The 17,717-nt window shown below is 43.5% G+C and overlaps 1 long non-coding RNA gene across 1 annotated transcript in view; it reads left to right on the top strand.

Moving 5' to 3' along the window:
• LOC146890248 (uncharacterized) overlaps positions 1 to 12,104 on the top strand; it is a 116,506-nt gene extending 104,402 nt beyond the window's left edge. The window contains exon 3 of the long non-coding RNA XR_014999138.2: positions 11,398 to 12,104. This is a non-coding gene — a long non-coding RNA (uncharacterized LOC146890248). The remainder of the gene's footprint in view (positions 1 to 11,397) is intronic.
• The last annotated feature ends 5,613 nt before the right edge of the window (positions 12,105 to 17,717 follow it).

Genomic DNA, 17,717 nt, shown 5'->3' with positions numbered 1-17,717 from the left:
GCAGGAATAACCACACCCTATACCTGCTACCCTAAGAGAGGTGAAAAGATAGAGCATAAATGAAAGGGACCACAACAGAGCTAAAACAGTCATCAGATGAGTCAGAATATCAGCCCTAGGAAGTTGTAGAACAAGACAAGAATACAAGATAGGTGTGGTGGAGTACACCTGCAGTCCCAGCCCCTAGAGCCAGGGGCAGGAAGATGAGAACTTTAAAGCAAGCCAAGGCTACAAAGTGAGACTCTCTGTGTACATCTGCCAAAGGTCCAATAGAGAAAATGAGAGGTACATGTAGGCCAGTATTTCACACGAGATATTTGCAGTCAGGTTCTCTGGCTGTGCTTAGTTTCCAAGGGCAGCTGCTATCCTGCCAGACACCTCTAGCCACCTAACAAAAGGCTCAGGAGGGACTGCTCCTTGTCTTTGTTATTATGTTGATCGCCTGGGAAGTGGTGTGGATTCCAAGCTGGTGACTGAGTTGCAGGTGTGAGGGTATTCCCCTCATCCCCCCCCCAAAGAGAATATTCATGAGTTTTCACCTTGGTTTACCTTGGGGGGAATAAAAGATTTGAAGAATAAATGCAGGTAGATCTTCAGGAATGAATGAAGCCTGAGATGCCCTTCCGATATTGCTGTGTGAACTGTGTCTCATTATCTCCTGTGACTGAGGAGTAGCGATGGGCACCAATAATGTGTAAGATGCTTTCATTAGCACATAATCGAATGAAATATCTCACATTTTCTTGGTGACTAGGAGACTCGGTTTAATCATATATTTGTCTGCTCGACTGTGTAACTTTGGAAACTATATATATATATATATATATATATATATATATATATATATATATAACAGTTTTAGAAAAAGCAGCAATTAGTTTTGGCAGATAACTAGAAAGCACAACTTTATTCTTAATTAGACTGAAGAGGCTATGAGAGCCTTGAAAGGAAGGCAGGTGAACTTCAAAATAGCAAATCCAGTTTGCCTGGCACTTTACAGTTTGCACTGTGCCATTTCACAATCCTTATCTATGATTTGCACAACCTCTAAGAGCGTAGCAGTGATTATTAGCACATCACTTTATAAATCAGACACCGAGGCAAGAATCAAAATCAGGTCCTCGGATTCAATCAACTGAGCCAGACAGACCAGGGAAGAGGGTACTTCCTCTCATCACAGTGATGCTTGAAGTCCCAAGGGCCTACAGCCAACACCCACAGAGTGTGGGGCTGCTATCTGAGGCTCAACTCTCAGGTCAGCAGTAAAGATTCAGATGAGCTGTTGAACACAACAGGCCAGACCTAGGAGACAGAAGCCCAGAGATTGTCAGAGGACTTCCCTGTGCCCCTATCCCATGCTGATGTAGTACCTAGAGTTATTTCCAAGATCCCCCTAGCAAGACCTTTCCCCGTTGCCCTTGTTTTTTTCTGGTGTGGCAAGCTGCCAAAGGTCTTGTTTCAAACACTCATGTTGCCTTGGCAGACCGGTCAGGGATGATGTCTGGATTCCTTCTTCACACAGTTGGGCCAAGACTTGTGTGACATCCCTGGGCACAATGAGTCTTCACAGGGAAGTGCATATCATCAAAGCTTAATTGGGTGCTTCTCGTTGAATCTCTCAGTTGGAGGCATAACGCTAGTTTTTCTTAGTTCTAAAACATTAAGCATTTGTCTAGAGTTGCTAGGAGCTATTTTCTCTGATATATGGAGAAGAATTCTCTGATGTAAAATAGAATGATATTAAAATAGACACAGTGAAAATGAGGTGGAAAGAGGAAAGAGAGCGAGTGTGAGAGAGAATGGACATATCTGAGATTATCTATGGGTACCTGGGGAGAGAAGGAGAACAAATAGAGAAGAGAGGAAGGCTTTCTGGCTCCTTAGTGGGTTTCATTTCCCATTCTGGGGTTTGGTTTCTGGAATCTTTTTCCTTCGTTATGTGAGTCAATTAAGTGTCGTTTGTGCCCAATAAAGCCAACAAACAGTTCCTTCTTTCTCAAACAAAGTTGCCACTTACTTGTGAGCCATAGGGTCCTGGCTACTAATCGGGAGTACCCAGGCATTATTAGATGTAACTATGTGCTTACAGCCCCGTCTTGTTAAGGATTCCTCTGCTCAGGTGATTCTGCATCCTGAGATCCCCTCCAAGCTCCCCAGCTCTCTATACACTTTCCACAGAGCTGTACCTGTGGATTTCTCCCCAGATCCCAAAGTGCCATTTGTTCATTTATCTATCGTATTGATCACTTTCCTCATTGTTGTGACCAAACACCTGACAAAATAAGGGGATTGGAAAGATGGAGATGGATAGCTCCAGGTTCGAAGTTGTAGTCCATCATGGTGGGGAACATGGTAGCAGGAGCATGACATAGCTGGTCACGTGTGTCCTCTGTCAAGAAACAGAGCGAGATGAACTCTGAGGCTAGCTTCCTGCTTCCCCCCTTTTAGTTAGTCCAGGACCCAAGCTCATGGATGGTGCCCCTCACTTTCAGGATGAATCTCCCCTGCACTGTCACAGCCCTCTGGAGAGTCAGTGGCACAGGCAGAGGTGTGTCTCCCACGTGATTTCAAATCTAGTCAACTGGCAATGAACATTACCTATCTTATCCAGTAAGTGTTTCCAGAGCGTAGATTTGATGGAAACAGAAACCAGCAGGGTGGACAAGGACAGACTGACTATGAGTCACTGTAAAAAGTAATTCATTTCTTGATAACAAGTGGAAAGTCGTGAAGAAGAAATGGCCCTGCCGGTGAGGTCTGGAAAATCCCGATGGATTGTTGTAGATGGGTAAAGAGGTGGACTTCTGTCTCCAGAGTGGAAGCAAAGCATGCAGATTTGAGGCTTCGCTTGCAGGGAGAAGCCCGTTAGCAGCACAAGGTTTGGCTTGTATAGTGTAGTGGGGAGGCTCTGAGAAGCCCATTTCTCATGCTCTCCAGCCAGGCCATCTTGTCATCAGCTCTCCGCTGTCGTGCTGAGGGCGGAGGAAGGCTTTTCACAGCTGTGTCTTCATGGTACACAGACTTTCCCATCCTCAGCCCGAGACACTGGTTTCCACAGTAGGTTCAGACCAGGGAAGGCAGGTAGGCTGTGGACATGGGAACCTGAGATACTTGCCACTGTCACCATGGACAGAATTCAGTCAAGGTCTTGTGTTTCTTCTATACCAAGATTGGAGGTGTCTTTGTGAATGTCTGCTCAGGGCTAGGTGAGGGCAGAGGATCAATGCTGGCTGATGACTCAGGGCAGGTGTGTGTGTGGAGGGGGAGAGACCAACGCTTTGGCAGCATGTCTGACTTCTGGGAGCCTTGCATGCAACCTGTAGCAGTAACCTGTCCCCTGTCTCAGATATTTCTTCCATTAGAATTTGTTATAAGAAAATCTAGACTTCCCTCCATGGTACTATTTCTTTGTACCAATTCTTTGGGTTAAGATCAGCCAGCTTCTCATGAGAGAAGAAAGAGAGTTCTGTTTTTCACTAGCCTGGGGAAGAAACATTTTAACTTTCATGTTGTGTATCTACCCAGAAAGCGTTCTTCTGTAGGATAGTTTGATGTGGGTAGAAAGGTCACTTTACCAACATGGCCAGAAACTAAAATCCCCTAAATAAATAGATTTGTAATTCTTTTTTATTTTTTAAACAAACCATAAACCAGAACAAAATCAGGAAAATCTCTCTGCTACTTTTAAACTTTCAATAACCAAATAGACTTGACCATAATCTGAATTATCAAAATCTTTTCCTTCTAGTCTGATCATAGTAGCAAATATGGATTTATCAAATATCCTCTGAATCACCTTGATTTCTGTGTCCTGGAAACTTGTAGCTCTATACCTTGACCAGTTAAAAACTAGACACAGCTAAGTGTTTAAAGTAATGTAATAGTCTCCAAAACCAGCATGAAGCCCACTTCCTAGGAAGCCTTCTGCAAATCAGGTGGTGATCAAGATGCTGAGACACAGAATCAACTCACAGTCTGTTGTGTTCCAAGTTCTATGTATATCTTGAAGTTACAGTAATAATAAAAATAAAATAATAATAATAATAATAATAATAATACTGTAACAATAGCAATTGTGCCAATGATGAACTCAGAGGCAAATGAATCACAAAACTAAGAAAGCTTAGGTCTAAGTTCCAGGCTCCCTCACTGGTATAACTCCCCACTAAGGGACCTGAAAGGGGCTCCAGCAGCTTACATGGTCTCGTGTTTTGTGAACACTGCCAAAGAAAAATATTTTCGCTAAAGTCTGAGGTCCACCATCTCTTTTCATGCCAACTTTCCTCTCTTTTCAATTTGATTTCTATTGTATGGCTGTGCAGTGACCATTGCATATTCCCTGTACTTCTAAGCAGAAGCTGAATGGAAAATGCATCAGGTTGGGTATAATGGGCATACTTGTGGCATCTAGGGAAGTTCCCATAGTCCTCTGGGCTAAGTCGTCCAGTGTAAAGAAACAAGGACATCAGCAAGTAATGGGTACTGTTCTCTCAGAATGAATTGAAATTAATCACATCACAAGAAAATCCGAGTACTCTGAACTCTCTTAGCTCACGTGGAAAAGAGACTCTTGAGAGGGTTTTCCATATTAGACCACAGCCCTAAAAATGGATACCTCACTATAAATAACTAGTTGTAATGCTGAAGGAAACTTTTTTTCTGACCTATGTCAAAAATAAAAAAGTAAATTTGTCTAGCTAAGCTAGATATAGGGATGGGGCTGGCTTTGTATTTTTTTTTGTTTTCCTGATTATTAATAGAAAAAAATTACAAAACTATTGCCATGTGAAGGAATGATTGGAAGCATAAAAAAGGAGGGAAATGCATTATGCAGGGACATCAGGCAGGTTATTAGCAAGAACATTACTCTGTAGGCCCTATAAAGGGTGGCATTTGTCAGCTTTGAAAATTTGCACCACGGTCTCCTTTGTCTTTCTGAATGAATAAGAACCTCCATTCTTAAGTTGGCACTCATAACTAGTACTTCATCCATATCAGGATCTGCACAACTGAACCTAGCCATGAAGGAAGTGGGGGGTATATAGAGGTTGTGGGCTTTCTCTCCCATTAGTCAATCATTTGGAAAAGAGCTACAGGTACTCTGGTCCTAAAATGTGTTTTGCATCAATGGTGAGAGAACAGATCTTAAGGCTTCTTCATCCTTAAATATCCATTCCTGTTTTTAACAAAGCTACTTTCGGTTCTAGTGGTTCTGGCAAACATTGCAGGTGCAGGAGTGGCAGGGAGGATTGCATGCTGCCTACCTCAGTTCCCAGGGGCTACTTGCTTTCTGAGATCAGAGTTAGGTTGTTGGTTCAAACTGCCCCATAACTTCAAGAAAAGTAAACCTTTTTTTATGAACAGTTTTTGGGTTTCAGTGGGATCCCCCTTCATCGATTATTAACTTTGGATCGCTTGTGAAGGAAGACAGACCATCTTTGTTGTGGTGGTTTGAATGTGAAAAAAGCCCCCATAGACTCATAGGAAGTGGCATTATTAGGAAGTGTGGCCTTGTTGGAGGAAGTGTGTCACTGGAGCTGGGCTTTGAGGTTTCAAGTGCTCAAGCCAGGCCAAGGGTCTCTTACTGTCTGTTGCCTACGGGTCAAGATGTAGAACTTTCCATGGCTCTATAGTAGCTAGGTTTTGTGTTGATATCCATGACTTCAGTAACTACTGAAGGCCATGCAGAAACCCAGGGTCTGGTTTGTCACCTGAGTCCATGATGGAGTTCGAGAGCCATGCTACTGACAGGGCTGTCCTGATCTGATTGGCCTGTGCTTCCACCCAGGGCTGTGGTGATGCCCAGATGTGGGCAGTAGCATAGGGTTGTTTCTGTGTCTGTGGCCCTACTGCAGCCACTGTTGATATCCATGGCTCCTGCTACCACCAAAGGCCATGCAAAGACCTGGGGTCTGTGCCAGCGCCTGAGACCATGTTGGCATCTGAGGGTCATGCTCCAGGCAGAGCTATAGATGAGTGGCCTGTGCTGCCACAAGGTACCATGGTGATGTCTGGGCTGAGGGTGCAGTGGAAGGCCATATCTGGGTCTGTGACCCTACTGCAGCAAGGATCTGTGATGGTGTCTGTGTCTCCTGTTACCATCTAAGGTCATGCCAATGCCAGGGGTCTGGGCTACCACCTGGGGTCGTGTTGGTGTCTGAGGGTCACACTGCCACTAGACCATGCCTATCTGAGTGGCCATGGTAACATCCAGGCCTGGGCTGCTGCCAAGAGTCATGTCCATGGTCCTACTGCTGCTGGGGTTATGTTGATGTCTGTGGCTCATGTTGTCACCATAGGCCACACAGATGCCCAGGATCTAGGCCACAGTCTGTGGCTGTGTTGGTGTCTGATGGCTGTGCTGCCACTAGGATCATGCCGATATAAATGGCCTAAACTGTCACCCAGGACCATGATGTCATCCAGGTTGTAGCTGCTGCTGAGGGCCATGTCTCAGTCCATGATCCTATGCAATTGGTGTCTTTGTTGATGTCCATAGTCTGCGTTACCACAGGGGCCCACTGGAACCATGCCTGTTGAAATCCAAGGGTTGTGCTGAGCTGGCTCCACCCTTCACTGGCTTTGCCCCTCACTGGAACCTACAGCAGGAAAGCTGGGAGAACTGGTCCCTGCACTAGGGAGAAATCTCACCACAGGCATGGGAGATCTGGCTCTGGTGGCATGGGAGAACTGGTTCTGTCCCTAACCTGAGGTAGGGCGGTCCCAGTGGCCTGGACTAACCAGCTCAGCTACTACCCACGCCCACATCCTAGCCCTGGGGGTTGACTCACCCTAACATCTACCCCATCTATGACCTTCTGGAACATGTGATAGCCACAGGATTTCCATGACTTAGGTCAACAGCAGCACATCCAAGAGGATTTTCGGTGAGAGTTCATTGATGAGGTTGTGCCAGAGGCCAGAGCTTTGACCAGACCAACAGCTCATTGCAATGTCCCCTCTAAGAGTTGCCATGGTCATGGTGTCTCTTCAAGCAATAGAAACCCTAAGTTAAAAGTTGGTACCAGGTATTGCTCTGTTAGGCCTGAAACTTTTGTTTGGAAGAATGTGGACTTTGGATTAGGAAAGCAGTTGAATGCTTTAAGCAGGTTTAATGGACCATACCAGTAGAAGCATGGAAGACAGTGGTACTGAGAGTGATTTAGTTTCAGAGACCTGGAGACGATTCTTGTGATATTCTGGCAAAGACTGTGGCTGCTTTCTGCCTTTATTAAAGAAATTCGCCTGAGGCTAAAGTGAAGAGTTTTAGATTAACAACTTCAGCAGAGATTTCCAGACAGCCACGTATTGGATATGTTGCTTGGTTATTAGTGGCCATTCTTATACATATCTGTAATGAAAAAGAGCAAGCCAGGAAGCTGCACTCCTCCACGGCCTTTGCATTAGCTCCTGCTTCTCGAATAGGTTCTTCCCTGTTTGAGTTCCTGTCCTGGCTTCCTTCAGTGATGGACTACAGTGTGGAAGTGTAAGCCCTTTCTTCCCCTGTTTGCTTTTGGTCACGGTGTTTCATCATAGCAGCAATAGAAACCCTATCTAAGACACTTGTATATCCATCTTCTAATGTAGATAGGACTGACCTTACCAAATAGGACTTCCTCCTGTTAAGAACTGAAAGGGAAAAGAAGAGAAGCCATTTATCTGAAAATGTTTCCTCCATTGGTGGTAACAAAAATCTTTATTTTCAAATCTTTATATGCTGTCTGAAAATATTAATGACTTCAATAGAAGTCAAACCTACCTATCAGATGGAACATTTCTCTTCATACTTTGACAAGGTGTCCCCAGGCCAACGAGTTCCCCCACCCCATTTCAGGGAAAGAATGAAGTTCATAGAAACCTTAGCTCTTTTCTGATGTGTTTCCCTTACTAGTTTAGCAGCAGCAGATGGTCAAACATGAGAAGAGAAAATAGAAACTGGGCATGTTTACTCTTCCCCTCCTATCATTGCTTATAGCAATCTAACTCATTAGAATTACAGTCCAGTTCTCCAGCACATGAGGTAGGAGGTGAGGGTTCTCCAAACTCCCAAATCTGTGTTACTAGTAACCCAGTGGTCCTTTTCATACCTTTATAACTGGATTCATCAGGATGAATCATTTGGAATTGTAACTACACATAAATGTCTAGAACCCCACCAATGGGTAGCTTTCAGATTTCAGTCTCTTCCAACTGGTGTTTAACTGCGCTTATTTATGTGAAGGGCACACAATGTAGGAATGCCATGAAGAAATAGCCTTCTTCAGAGAGATAGCATAAAGTGGCTAATGGCATGCTTGCTTACTTTGCTGGTTTTTTTTTTTTTTTGAAAATCATCTTTGTGCTCTCGGTTTCTCAACTATGAAATAAGTGTGGTAAGTCTGTGAGTCAGTTGCTGGTTTGTCTTTAGGTCCTTCTCTGCATTTTTCTGTTCTCTTGGGAGAGTTTATTTCTCAGGGTCTCTCGTCACCTGACCTTTATGTGGGGTTAGCCAATAGGAAGTCTTGACAGAAGGTTGGAGAGCAGCAGAAAGGAAAGGCCAGGTCTGTGCCCATACCATCCTAAGCATGCTTGATCTCATAAGCCAAGTAGGGACAGGCCTGGTTAAGACTGGGATAGGAGATGTACTGGCTGGAGTCTCCATCAGTACCTACGAAGTAGCCCCCTTCCATGGTCTTAATTCCTGTGTGACGTCTTCATGACAGTTGTGACTGATTTTGGTTGGTTCCAGCTTTTGGACACTAGGCTTTATCTTTGCTCATTGGCCCTCTAGCCTTAGGTTGATGTCATCTTTGTGGTGTGCTAGTCTTGGAGTTGCCTCACAGCTGCAGCTCTCAGCATTTTGGTCACACACACAACTGTGCCCCTGTGTTCAGTACTCTATATTGGAAAGACATAAAGAGGTTTCTTTTTTCCTGGAAGTCCCCTGAATAATTATTAAAGATAACGAATCTAAAAGGAGGACCGAGCTAAGGTGTGTGCTTAATATTGTTCCAGACCACAGCAAGTGTCAACACTGACCTTCCTCATCAATGGTTCAGAGAGGATTGTGCATAGACTTTTTTCTTTTGGTCGTAGTGGTTAAAATATGACATCACTTAGAGAAATGTGAAATGGTCACATCTGCTTGGAAAGACTACTGAGTATATCTAGCTCTTATGCAGTCTCCAGTTTCCATAGAAACCAAGCAGAGAAAATTTGTTAAAGAAAGCCTAAAAAATAGGTAGATTCAGGTCTGGATGATTATTTCTCAAACCCTTTAGCACACAAGCAGGCTGCTATTACTAATATCTTATTGTCTACCTAGTATCTTTTTTTTTTTTTTTTTTTGTAAGATGCCACAAACCCAGGTTCTTTTTTCTATGGGGAAGCTGACGCAAAGTGCATGATTTCTATGCTACAGCATCATCCCTATCACAACCTCAGTAGCAGTGATTCCCGGGCTACTATCATTGTGCTTTTCTGCCTCGGAGCTGGATAAGCCCACCTCATTATCCTGTGGCTGCTCAAATGTTGTTTACTGTTTTCTGTTAAGACACAAGAGCAAATAACTCAAATATTATGTTAAGCAAAATTCTTGACTGCAGGGGGACCAATTGAAATCCCAATTACCATCCTGGCAGTGAGAGCTCAGCTGGAATGAAAAATATTAAATTTCCCTGTGATGGAGTGGGGAAGCAGGAAGGATTCTTGGGTCATTTGATTACAAGCCAAATCCTCAAAATCCCTCTTTTGCCATCAGAGCTGGTGGCAGTAACAAGGGAGACAGCTCTGAGTCAGATCTGGCAGAATTTGAATCAATAACCAGGCAATCTTGCTTCAATTTCCAAGCAATTTTAAATCTTTCTCTTTCAAATGCCTCGAGGAGGACGGGATTGAGGGCTGGGAGCGAAATGCAAGCATTTAGAATACCAAGGTGAGCTTCATTTTTCTGTCAAAAGATTCTTACGTGTCCCTAGAGGTATTCTCAGGACACCGGCAAGGCTGTGTTGTCTTGGGCACCAGCAGAAGAACCCTCTGCTCCACCACAGCCTTCCTCCAGCGTTTTCTATGGCTAAGTGCATGCTTAGCTTAGCTGGTTAGAGCGCAGAGAAAATAAAACGCAGGAAATAGGACATAAGGACTTGTGCCTGGATGTCAACATGGAGGGCAGAATGACAGATTAGATAGAGGTGTGGGCTTGCTGTCAGAGGCACGGGACACTCTCTGCTGCCACTTTCAAGCTGTGTGACCCTGAATAAATCATTTCATTCGTTTGTTTGTTTTCCATGAGTGACTTGAGAGAGAGTGCATGGCTCAGCACAAATACTGGCAGAAATCAGAACGGCTTGCTCGGCGAGCACACGATGCCCACACAAACATCAGAACACTGGCAAGACAGCACCGAGAACAGTAGTAACAATGACAGTATGTAAACAACCCATGAAACCCTTCCTTGTGGGCTGCCTAGATAAGAGGGTGAGAGGGAGCTGATTTTTTTCTTTCTTTCTTTTTTTTTCAATGGTGTTGAAGCAAATGCTAAGTCAGAACCACAAAATCTGTACCTCCTGGGTTGCCTCTCTGCAGCCCCCACGAGGCTGAGTTGCTATTGGCCATCTTTAATTGTGTTAGGGTGACATTTTTTTCCATGCTTTCTGGAGTTACAGATAAAAATGCTGGATGTAACTGAAGTCTTTGAAAGCGTTTAGAAGTTTCTCTGTGTTCCTCTTTCCTTACAGTAACCCAAAAGCCAAAAGCTCTCTCGCTGGACTTTTGTTTTTAAAGAAAGACACATCTGCTTTATGACTGAGTTAAAAATATAGAACCTCACATGGAATCCAGGAGTGAAGACTCCACCAGGCTGATCATGGTTGCTATGACATCCAGACGGCCATTTAACCCACTCCAAGAAGAGTCATCCCAAAGGGGGCGAGGTGAATCTCAAATGTGCTATCATTTATGTTCCTTCAGGGGAAGAGCTCTGCGATTGCCAGTGAGCTCATCCTCCCAACAGGCCTAGCAGGCAGATCAATACTGTCAGCCCCTTTAGTGTGCAGTGTTATTCCCCACTTTCAGGCTCGTCATCTACCAGCCAGTTATTCCGTCTTTAAAGTCCCGTCAGTGTCTTGTTGTAGCAGTGCCCACTTTGTGGTTGTGACTTTGTGTTATCCAGGAAACACTAAAACTGTTTGGACAAGATCAAGTGAGACCAGAACTCAGGTAGGTGACATAAGAGATACTGGGAGGCTGAATAACATCAGAATTTAAGGAGTTTATGCAAGGTGCCTCAGGCAACAAGCCAGGGAACTAGACCACCTGTCTATTTGCCCAATGACCGTGAAGCATCCCTTCTTTCTGAGATCCTGCCAGTGAGGGAAACTCCCCTAACGTTAATTTCTTATTCTCTTTTGTCTTTTACAGAATTGTTGGGGGTGAACTGAGACTATTTTTTAGAAGAAAATGTAGTAAAAGTGAAAATGGTGTGCATCAAAACAACAGAAGAAAAGGAGCGCCATTCAGGCCATAGTGCAAACAGAGGAACTCAATAATCTGTTTGGATGAATGCTTTAAAAGACACTCAAGTTGAGCTGAGCATGGTGGGGCAGACCTGTGAGTACATAAATCCCAAGGCAGAGGTATCTCTATGAGTTCAAGGCCAACCTGGTCTATATATTGAGTTCCAGGATAGCCAGGGCTATGTAGAGAGACCCTGTCTCAACAAAACAATACAAAACAAAATAAAAAGAAGAAAATCTAATCTTGAAGAACTTAAGACTTATTTGAAGTCTTCCAGTGAGACAAATGGCAAGGCCTCCTGGGTAGAATCTAAGGTCACATGACCAACTCATCTCACTTGTCTTAGATATTACCAGGAAGTCTCATGGTTGTTTGACTATCCCCGAGTCTAGAGCCACCTATCCTTACCCTCCCAAGACTGAGAATGTTCATAAAAACCATGGATAACATTCTCAGAAATGATTTACCTAAGGGTGGAACAGAAGATTCTTCATCGACATCTGGGTGAGTGCCAGGTGAGCTCAAACTAAGATATATCAGCAGACTTTTGGAGGTTTGAACTTTATTTATTCCTTTTTTTTTGAGACAGGGCATGTAGCTCTGGATGGCCTAAAACTTTAATGACAGACCAAGCTGGCCTCAGTTCACAGAGGTCTGCCTTCCTCTGTCTTCCAAATTGTGAGATTAAATGTGTGCACCTCCATACCCAGTCCACGGATGTTGGATTTTTTTTTCAAGACAGGTTTCTCTGTCCTGGGATTAACTCTTGTAGACCAGGCTGGCCTTGAACTCACAGCCTCCCAAGTACTGGGATCAGAGGCGCACACAACCACACCACCGCTCGACTTAGATGTTGGAATTCTTATGATAACAAGGTAATTTTCTCTTCAAGACCATTCTGGGGGTTTCTCCTTTCCAGAAAAACACTGAGATCTATGAAGAGACTTATTATTACAGAATTAGGAGGTCAGGAAATTCTCTATCAGCAACAGCCTACTTTCCTTGGGTTGCCAACCTCTGCTTTTAAAATAACCCCTGTGGTGAGATAGGAGGGAGACATAGAAGAATCCTGGGAGGCGGGCCCTCTAACTTGGCATGTCTAGCAACAAAAAACAAAAGACCCTAACTCAAACAAGGGGAAGGGAAGGATTAACAAGTGAGAGGGTCCTCTGACCTCCACATGCACACCGTGTCACAGGAACACTCACACATGAGCACACACACACACACACACACACACACACACACATGCATACAAATGGATACACATACACACAAGAAAACAAAAAATGGATATTTAGGGTCTTAACTTCAATGTCGATTTGAGCATTGTGTGTAATCATTAATATAGTCCTTATTTATTTTGGAGGTTCTGTTTGGACATGACTTAATGTAGTCATTTGACCATTTGAGAGTACAACCTTGACTCTTCTAGTGTGGATGATGGTACTTAGGCCTGCCCTATGAAGTCAATGTGGCATTTCTTGTGTGAAGCAAAACAAACTCCCTGTGAATGTCGGCTGTGCAGGGAACATATATCAGATGCATAAAGGTTCTATTCTCCTAGGAAATGGGGAGTTGCCAAAGGTAGAATTCTTTTGGCACATCAGTCTCTGGGCAGGATATTGCTCCTTCTCTTCAAGTCCATCCTGGAAGTGAACATCCAGGGTCCCTTTTAGAGTTCGTGGGCTCCATTCAGTGTTAAAGCCCTTCTTTCTGAATGATGGTGGCTGGGGAGTTAAAGGAGCCAAAGTCAAAGGACACAGTAGGACCTTTGTCTAGGCAACGATGGGGACCACAATGGGGTCGAGGAAAGAACTGAGTTCTGCTGATAATTCCAAATATCAAGTGATAACATGGGATCAGAGAGATCACACCAGCTGTGCTTCTGGAAAAACTCTACGTTCCCAGTGAGTAGCTTGGATACAAGTAGATGGTCCGAGCCTGGCATGGAGCTGACTGGGCCTGGGAATCAGGACACTGACAATAAGCTTTCTTTTCCCTGCAGAGTAATTGTTTTATGAGATAGGATCTCATGATGTTGCTCAGGTTAGCCTCAATCTTCTGAACTAAGTGTATCTCCTGCACTACCCGTGCCCCAAGTTCTGCTACTACTGGACTATTCATGTGCCTGGTCAGAGAAATATTTTATTTTTTTAGATGCTCAAACCAAAATATTTAAGATTGCAATCATATTAAAAATGATTGTAAATTTTTTAAACCTGCAACTCTATGATATAATAGTGTAAGTTTATGTTATTTATTTATCTTTTCATGTTGTGGACTGAATTTAGAATGCTAAACACACACCCTATCACTGAGTTGATCTCTTGATCTTAAAATCTATCTATCTATCTATCTATCTATCTATCTATCTATCTATCTATTAATCTATCTATCCATCCATCCATCTATATATTTTTTAACATTTTAGAGTGAATAGATAAAATATAGGTCTAGGAATAGTATCATAGCTTAACTGGTAGACTGCATCCCTGATCTGCTTGAATGCTGGGTTCAAGCCCCAGCACTATATGGTGGTACACAGCTTTAATCCTAGCACTTGAAGAAAGTAGATGGGTCAGGTTAAAGTCAGCCTCAGCTACCCAGAAAATTTAAGCCCAACACAGGCTTTGTAAGACCCTTTATGAAAAATGACAAAAGTGAATGCGCTAATAATTGTTCTAATTTTGAAAAATCCTTTAAAGTAACATCTAAAGACATGGCAACTGAGGATGTCTGAGAATTCTGTTGGTAAAAATGTCACAGGTCCTGTGGTTGGTTGTCTTCATTCATAATCAAAAAAAATACTAATCTTCAGCTACAACAGAGGTTGTCAGAATTTTCCTGTAAAGATCCTAATCGTAAACAGTTTGGGCTTCATGAGCCATATGGTCTCTGTCAGCAAATATTCAACTCTTTTGATGCATGTGAAAGCAGTCACAGATAATATGTAAATGAATGGGCATAGCTGTATTTTAATAAAGTTTTATTATGGACAGTCAAATTAAATTTCATATAATTTTCATATGTCCTGAAATACTATTTTTTAATTGGATTTTTCATCCACTTAAAAATATAAAAAAATATTCATGGCTCACAGGCTAGAAAAAAAAATAGGTACTGAGGAGCCAGTTTGGGTTTGTGGGCCATAGTGTGCTGACCAGTGAGTCAGAGTGAGTCAGAACAAAGCAGTCTTTAGACACCATCTAGATATGAGAGATGCTGTCCCAGAGGAAAAGGAACTTGGTAGAACCCTGAGAATGAAGCTTAGTCTAGCACAAGTCCAGATTCAGGACTAACTTAGCATAGAGAAATAGGGCTGAAGGAAGGTCCAGGGCCTCCAGGAGAGCTGGTAACATAAACCCAGTACCCACTACATGATGAGCAAAGGTCCCCAGGGACACTCACTGCTACAGCCGGGACCATCACTCCTCTTAGTAACTGGCTTTTCTTTAGTGACCAGCATAAAGCTTGGTACATAGAAGGTATTCAAATACCGTCCGTTAGCTAAATGACTGAAAACTATCCAAGGCTTTGTAGTGGGGTCTACAGGAGCTGAGGCTTCAGGAGCTGAGGATAAAGGCTGGGAAGGGTTGCTGCTACCCGGCAGTACTTCTCTCCTGATTGGGTGATACCTGAAAATCAGAGTCTGTGACTCTAAGTTCCAGTCAACGTGCTGGAAGCCGGTCATAAAGACAACAGTGTGTTTTCACCATGCTCCCTCCTTTGTCCAGACACAAAATGGTATAAATCCTAGTCTCCTGCATTCAGTAAGATCATATGACAGAATTCTGCTCAAATACAGTATTGAAGAAAGTAATATACAACATTGCCAATCTCGGCTCTTAGCAAGTCTCAAAATTTTCCATTTATTTTCACTTTTCTCCATGTTCCTCATAGAACAGGGTCCAACATATTTGATATTAGAGCTACATGATGGTAGGGGTAGGAAACCCCAGAATGGCCATCTTGAAGTTGAGAAGTCACCCAGTCTTGCCAGACCGTGAGAAAGGTTTTAAGTTGCTGAAGTTCCTTTTAACACTTACCTGAGAGTGCACAGCATTTTCAAGGTCAGAGGGAATTTACCTTTCTTAAACTCTCTTTGAGTTCTCTAGACTAGGCCTGGAGGCACAAATTCAAGTACAAGTGGTGACTTAGGAGGTGTAGGGAGTACCAGCAGGAGGGAAGAGAGGACATGGGAATGGGAGGAGCTAGAAAGGGTGTTTACAGAGCTGGCTACTTCCCACTGAAGCTTAATCAGGAGTAGAAAGTGTACCTCAGAGTTCTCCCAACAAAGGGTCGGAGGCCAGTGTAGCAGTATGTCATCCTGCCAGTCAGTCACTGATGCAGGGCTACTGGGAATCAGGGCTTTAATATCCCAGCCCAAGAGGTTAATGGTACTTAGGCTAAGGCAGATGGGGAAGAGGCCCACAAGGGCCGTTGGAACTGGACTGGAAGGTGCCTAAATTGTGATGCCCCAAGTATACGGGCGGGGAGCGTGCATCTTTATAAACTATTAAAAACCCACAACTGTGTTTCTGTGGCAGCTCGGTTCACCATGGCTGGCTCTGACTTCACTCGGTTGAGTCCCTCTGCTGACAGAAACAGTTTTTTTCCTGATAGAAAGACAGTTATGAAAAAGACCACACAGAGCATCAGAACATGGCCTTGCTGCCCTTACAGTTTTTTCTCTCTTTGGACTTCTCAACTGTTCTTTGTCTCAGCTTGCCCACCGGTAAAATTCAAGGGGCTGCATGGCGATGACCTAGCTCTTCTGTCCTCTCTCAACTCTAAGATTGTAACTCCAGCATCTTCCAGCTTGAACCCTGGCCTGTGTGACTGTTAGTGAGAGCCTCCACAGTTACCGGGGGCAGGAGGACACGTGGGACCAGAGCAGAGAGGGGAGTTCATGTGTGAGGAATTTTCTGGGCACTAGAGGTAGGACGTTTTGAACATGAAATGGGAAGTTAGCTGGAACATTAGTTGGATGTTTTTGAGGACACTTGACTGGGGTCTAAACCTTGATAATGTTACTAAATATTTCATGGCCCAAAAGATAGAAATTTGAGGGAGAATGCAGATTATAATATGATTTTAATTTCTGCTCAGGAGACTATTTGTAGTTAGTGTGCTGGGTTAAGGAAACTCTTGGCTAATTCTAAGGTAGCCTCAGGATAAGACGGGAAGCCCTGAACTAGGAATCTGAAATCTGATAGTGTTCTCAATTGATAGTGTGGCTGGCTTCTTGCTGTCTTGATTTTTAGCCCCATGGAGTCCTAGTAACAAGACAAAGGACAAAGGGTGGAGACTAGATGCCCTTTAAGTTCTAGCTAAGCTTGAATATTCTATGTTTAAAAATCAAACCTCCAAGCTATGCAGTAGAAGAGGGTGGAGTCTTAATGATATCACTTCACTTCCTTTCTGTTTAAATCCCAGGTCCTTAGTTATGTGACAAGGGTCATCTATTTAGTACATTAGTCAGCTGGGAGCGGGCTTTGCTTAGCTCAGAGCCTTTTTTCCTGAGTAATTTCCTCCATACCAGAGGAGACAATGAACACGAGCAGCCTTGTGAGATCTAATGCTCCTGACCACACAGATGGTTAAACTAATTAACAACCCTTGGACGCTGGGTTTAAAATTGAGGAACTTAAATGGTGCTTGCCTTGTCCCTTGGAGTGGCTGTCCTATTTAAGGATGAGCCTCTGATCCTGTCTTCAGTAAGGAATGCATAGATGTTGTTTTACTAACTCGGAAGTTGAGTGTAGAGTTAAGTATGCCCCACTTATGCAGAGCAATGACTCAAGCCCCCTCTCATTCTTCACGTGTTTCCATGCCCTTACTTCTCAGAGTGGCTCTCTAATTGCTAGGATTTCTTCTCGTTGCCTCATGATGTTTTTCTGTTTACTGGCATTTTTCTCAGAGTTCTCTTTCCTGTTCCATTGATTACTCACCCTGCTTCTGTGTATTTTTAAGTTAAAGATTTATTTTATTTTTAACTGTAATTATAACTATGAATATGTACATATGAGTGTAGGTGCCTACACAGGCCAAAGAAGTTGGATCCCTTGGAACTAGTGTTACAGGAAGTTGTGAGACACCTCACAGTGCTGGGAACTGAATTTGGGTCCCCTGCAACAGCAGAAAACACTCCTAACCACTGAGCCATCTCCCCAACCTTGTTTTTGTATCTTTATATAAATATTTTGAGCTGGGCAGTGGCT

The sequence above is a fragment of the Myodes glareolus genome, chromosome 22, assembly GCF_982192425.1.
Source record: "Myodes glareolus chromosome 22, mMyoGla1.1, whole genome shotgun sequence".
NCBI classification, from domain to species: Eukaryota; Metazoa; Chordata; class Mammalia; order Rodentia; family Cricetidae; genus Myodes; species Myodes glareolus.
Note: the sequence above shows the minus strand (reverse complement) of the source record. Positions and strands in the feature narration are given on the sequence as shown.